This window comes from Apium graveolens, chromosome 2 (genome assembly GCF_009905375.1).
Source record: "Apium graveolens cultivar Ventura chromosome 2, ASM990537v1, whole genome shotgun sequence".
Classification (NCBI taxonomy): Eukaryota; Viridiplantae; Streptophyta; class Magnoliopsida; order Apiales; family Apiaceae; genus Apium; species Apium graveolens.
In genome coordinates this window covers 241,233,864-241,239,863 of record NC_133648.1, presented here as the reverse complement: position 1 = coordinate 241,239,863, position 6,000 = coordinate 241,233,864, and positions in this window count along the sequence as shown.

Below are 6,000 nucleotides of genomic sequence, written 5' to 3'. Positions count from 1 at the left end.
TAGAAAAGCAAATACATATTTTCTTGGTGACTTTTCACACTCTATGATTACTGGAGAAATACTCTGATAATAGCATAAATTCTGATAAGCAGTCGTGACTCACTTACACTGAGAAGCCACTGTCAAATGGAATTTAAAAAGATGCACAAAATTAGCACAAAACAGTTGAGGTGGACTCAAGCATGAACTCATTCAATAGTAGGCTTCAGAATAATGACAAATTTTTAGTAAAGTTTTAGTTATGCCTTATTTCTAAGATATACTGAAGTGAATCAGACTTTACTCTTTGTCTGATATTTAGCTTAATGCACACACTAAACACTCCATATGAATGATGAAAATTACTGTGGTGATCTATGTTATTTTAGATGAACAGTATATGTGTCACATTACATAATCTCTGAGGACAAGTTCTGTTGAACGTTCTGATGATTAAGTTCTGAAGAATCTATATCAGAATTTGTGTGAAGAATTACAAAGATAGGCATTCATTTTTCGAGTCAAGAAATCATGTTCTGATAACTGTTAAGTTCTGATATAAGTCTAAGTTCTGATATTAACTTCTGATCCTTTACTTGACTTATTTGTGGATAAAATCTAAAAATAGTCTCATTTTAAATCAGAATATATTGGGGCGGAATATTAACAGTCAATATAATTAGAAATAATGGTACACGTACTTGCATATTAATTTTTACCTGTTTCTTGTGCGCATTAAACCTAGTTTTACCTTTCCAATGACTGTTTTTCGTCTTCCAAGTCTAGGGAGATGAGGTAGAATTAATTCTACCTGTCAGCATTAAAATTCCTTGCGTCTCCTGGCATTCTCTTGCCTATATAAACAAATACTTCGCAACAGCCTACACATCAATTCTTCTCTCCCACACTCACCTTCATTTTCTTCATACCAACAAAACCATGGTAAACTACAACATGTTTTTAAACTATGAAACATTCAACATGGAGCTGAGCTGTGAAGCCTGGCAGCAAGAATGGCACATCACTGCCATTCCTGATGAGATTTAGGACTCGGTTCCCCAGGAGGTTCTCATCCACCTCCTGTTCTTTTACATGGACTACCATCGCCATCTGGAGCGATTGGAGGAGGAAAGGCTGGAAGCTCTCCGCCAGCAAGAGCGAATCATCAGACTCGCTATTCTGTTTGTAGAGAGTAGGAAGAAGAAATAATTTATTTTCTTCTTCCTGTTTTTCTTCATCGTCAGCCTTGCCCTGCTTCTTGAGCTAGGACAAAGGCTGTTGATGTTAGGTTTAGAAGCTTAGGACACTCTTGTAAAGTTCTGATGTAATTTAAATTTCATGAATGTATTCTCTTAATATATTAATGGAATTTCTACTTTTTGCAAGTTTTTGTCTCTGAGATGTTTGTAATTTAAATGCACTGATAAATCCTGATAAATCAATATTCTGATGACCCTTTCATTTTAATTTAAATTAAGTTCTGATCTTACAATATCAGTACTTATTTACTTGATTTAATTTTGGTCATTCTCATATTTGAATTTCTTCTCAGAATATTGGTGTTGCAATGAAAAATAATTGAATAAGTGGGAACAATTTCAATTTTGAATTAAAACCGATTTACCTCGATTAATGGAATTACTGGGAAAGTGGAACAGTTTTTCCTTGAAAAACTGCAAGTGGGTAAGTAATGATTACTGTTTTCTCGTGCCCATTAACTATTTATTATTACTGCATGTCTGACAGGTGTCCAATGGTTATATTTTTTTTCAAGTATAAGTAAGACAGAGAGAAGATTTTCCAATCTTTTATTTACTTTTACACTTTATCTCTCTTTCTTTGCTTTTACTCTCTTTCATCTCCTGATGTTAGTTTTTCATACAGACATTTTCTCAAACACCTAACAGGCAACTCGTAATTTTTGATTTTTCTCATGGCACCTAAGGATTTGATCATGGATGGAGCTAAGTTTGTTCCAAATAACTATGCTGCAATTCTCGATCATGCTGAAGCTCCGTCTGAGTTGCATTTTGTGCAAGATCTTCTTACACACAGTGAAATTGGGTATGCATTGACCCAGCCTTCAGTCTTTTCAAGCCAACAAGTTCTGACATTTTGGCGGACTGGGCACTTTGATAATGGTGGTACACATGGTACTCCCAGTATTGTTTTCGAAGTGGATGATTTTACACATGTGGTTACTCCTGGTACAATTCGCAAGGCCCTGCATTTACCAGAAGGATGTACTTTTTCAACCCCGGAGGAATCAGCTCTTCAAGAATTAATGGCCAGTTTGGGGTATGAGCAGAGTTTGGCTAAGCTTGGGCAGTTGAAACGGGCTCATATCAGAAAGGAATGGAGCTTCTTTTTCGACTGCATCACTAAAGCTTTTGGGAATAAGTGTTCCAACTTTGACGTCATTCCTATAATGAGTCAGCACATCGGGTATGCTATCATTAACCAAACTCATTTTGATTTTGCAAGTGCTGTGATAGGTTTCATAGGGGATAGGATGATAGAAGATAGACATGTAGTTTATTTTGCTAGATTCTGTCAGCTTATATATAACTTTTGCTGTACTAATCCCCCTCAACTAGCCAGTACCTTAATTCCACCATTCAAAATTGCAAAACGAGCCTTTAATGACCTGGTAAATGCTAACCTTAAGAAAAAGGTGGTTAGACCTTTACAGATTCCTCAGTCTGTAAAACAGACCTTAGTAAATTCTGATCCTCAAACCTATAGATCTGTTTATCCTGATGTCCAACCTACCACCACCTCCCAAACACCACAGCAACCATCAGAACATACCACTCATCCATCTATATCTCAACCATCCCTCAGAACATATCTCAAATCATATCTCTCAACTTCACAGACAGTTCAACCTTCATCCTCAACACCTACTGTGAAGCCTTCATCTTCCAAGCCAAAGAGAACAAAGACTGTTCCTCAAACACCTCAGAAGAGAAGGAGGATTGTTTTGAGAGATGAATCTGATAGTGAGGAACAGGTTTCTACATCAGAACCTGTTGTCAAAGAAGCTGAGAAAGTTCCTTCTTAGAAGGATTCTGGAATTGGGGGATCTAAGCTTCTCAAACGGCTTAGAAGAATGACTTTTGCTGAAACTCCCAAGGAATCCCCACCTTCTAAGAGATATAAGAAACAGAGAGCTAAAAGGCCAGTTTCAGATGATGAGGAAGCAGCAGCTAAGGAAGGGGATCAGGAATCTCTGATCTCACAAGAACCAGAATCTGCTGAAGCCATTGCTTCTCCATTAACTCCACCTCAGGAAGCTGCTACTGAAATGGCAAATACACCATCTGTGTCTCCTGTTCAAAAGACTGTATCTCATGTTGATCCAGGCACAAGTGCTGAAATTGATATTCAGAACCTGGTTATGCCTGAGGTACTTTACTTAGAAGCTCCAACATCACTTCATCCATCAACAATACCTGTCACTGATGCTACTCAAACTCCAGAATTATCTACTATACCTTCTCTGCATCTAGATGATGATGATCAGATTCTAGGTGATCATCAGAATATGGTTGTTGATCAGAACTTGGAACCGGATCAGCACTTAGAGGATGATGCTGAAGCCTCAATTGCTTCTCATACTGTTGTTTTATCAGAAGATGCTGATTCTGTAAGTTCTGATGCTGCAAATGCTGATGAAACTGGTGATGCTACTCCAAATGCAGATGCTGATGAAGCAGGTCCTTCAGGACATGCACCTCAACAAACTGTTCTTAAATCTGAACTAGTTAAGAAGTTTGTTATCAGAGAAGCACCAGTGCCTTGGAGTGAAACTCCTGCAGGACAGGAGTGGACTAAGGAATGGAACTCAGTTACCTGTGTTCCATCTGAAAAAAATCTTGCTGAGCACTTGACAAAAGCTGATGAGATGTTAATTACTGATGATTTCAAAACACAGCTTCGAGTCACTGCATTGAGTACTAAACATCTGCAAGGTCTTCATTCCACTACTCATGCAGAAATACATAAAATTCAGGAAGAATTACTCAAGCAAGAACAAGTTCAGAAAATTGACAAGAAAAAATTCTTCCAACCTACCTTTGACAAAGTTGCTTATATTGAGAAGACTCAAGAGAAACAACAATCTCAGATTGATGATATTTTGAAAAATCAAGTTTCTCAGCAATCTCAACTTGATGAAATCCAAGCCTCAGCGGAATTGCTTGTCTCTCTTATGTTACCTGCTGATGCCAAAAGGGGGAGAAAGTAATTAAGTCCAAATGCAAAACTGATAAGACACTGAAGGGGAAGGATGATGAAAAAGATGACCAAGGAACCTCTGGAATGGGTGGAGGTCATAGTCAAGGTAGAGATTTCTTATCAAGAAAAGCTGAAATCACAAGTCACAGAACAAGTTCTGATGCTGGAAAAAGAATTACTTCTGCTACTGGTAAAAGGATAAGTTCTGATGAACTTTTAGATCTTGATGAAGAAATGTCAAGACAGTTATTTCTTCAGGAAAATCCAGGAATGGACTTGGAGAGTCTAATGGAAGAAGAAGCCAGACTTAAATCAGAAAAAGTCAAATCTAAATCTGAAGCTTCTGGTAAAAAGAAACTTTCAACACTCAAAGGCATTGTGATAAAAGAAAAGACAAATCCTGAAGCAATCATGGTTAAATCACAATTGCAGATAGATCCAAGGTCCAAGGGCAAAGAGAAAGTTGGTGAACCTATCAAGGTTTATGTGCCTCCTGTGAATGAAGAAATTACTGATGAAGATGCTGATCTTGCTCTGACTTTAAGAAAAGTTTCTAAGACAACCTCTGATATGGCTCAAGTTGTTCAGAGTCAAGAGATAGTTAGTTCTGATAAATCAAAGACACTCCTACCAGGATTCACTAAAGCCAAACAGACTCAATATTTGAAGACTGCTGCAAGTGGTTTTGAAGCAAGAGTGGTTACTGGAAAGGAAGCAAGAGATAAAACTGGATTGGGAAGTGCTGATGAAAGAAGAATACAGAACACTACCAATGATCCAACTTCCTTAAGTGAACCAGGTATTGGAGCAACTCCTGAGAGATTGAATCAACTGGAATCTGTACAAATGGTTTACCATACCTACTTGAAAGAAACATTTTGTTGTACTTCATGACAGATGGTAGGGTTTATCATATAAGGGAAAATGCCATTCCACTGAAGTATTTTGAAGAACTGGAGCATGTATTATTCTTACTTCAAGTGAATGACAGAATAACAGAAAGTGTTGCAAACTATTTGAAGAATCAGATTCAGAGACAGAAAAGGCTTTATTCTGTTAAGTCTGACAGCACATATCTTCCAAAGTACAGAGATCACAAGGGTGATATAGTTGAGATGAAGCCCAACACTGCCAAGATTATAACTACCTTTCTGGGTTACAGGGCTGTGGAATTCAATGTTGAGTCTGATAAGGCATATTTGATCAGACTGGATCAGTACATAAGGAAAGCTAAAATTAATGATCTCAGGGCTGCAATCTTTCAAACTGGTGAAGATTCTGCAGAACTTAAAGATGCTAAAAGGAGGATGATTGATGAACTCAGATATGCTGAGAGATGTTTGTTGAAAAATTATCTCAGAACAACTCCTGACATCAGAGAGATCAGAAGATGAAGCCAAGTCAAGATCTACAACTGCTTAAATTCTGATATGAATACAGATTGAAGTTGTTATCAGAAGTTAATGATTGGTAAAGCTTTAAGGACTGTAAGTTGTAGTTATCTAGTCAAATTCTCATGCATTTGTACTTAATGTTTTTGACATCATCAAATATCTGTTAAACTTGTATATTATGCTAATTTACAAGTTGGGGAGATTGTTAGATATATTTGATAATGTCATGGCTAATGTGATTTATGTTTAGCTTTCAGATCTTACTTAAATAGGATAAATCAGTACTTACTGAAAGTCAGGACTTAAGGATATCAGTACTTATATTATCAGGAGATAATCATCAGAAGATGGATATCAGAACTTAAGTACTGAAGGACGTTCAAATAAG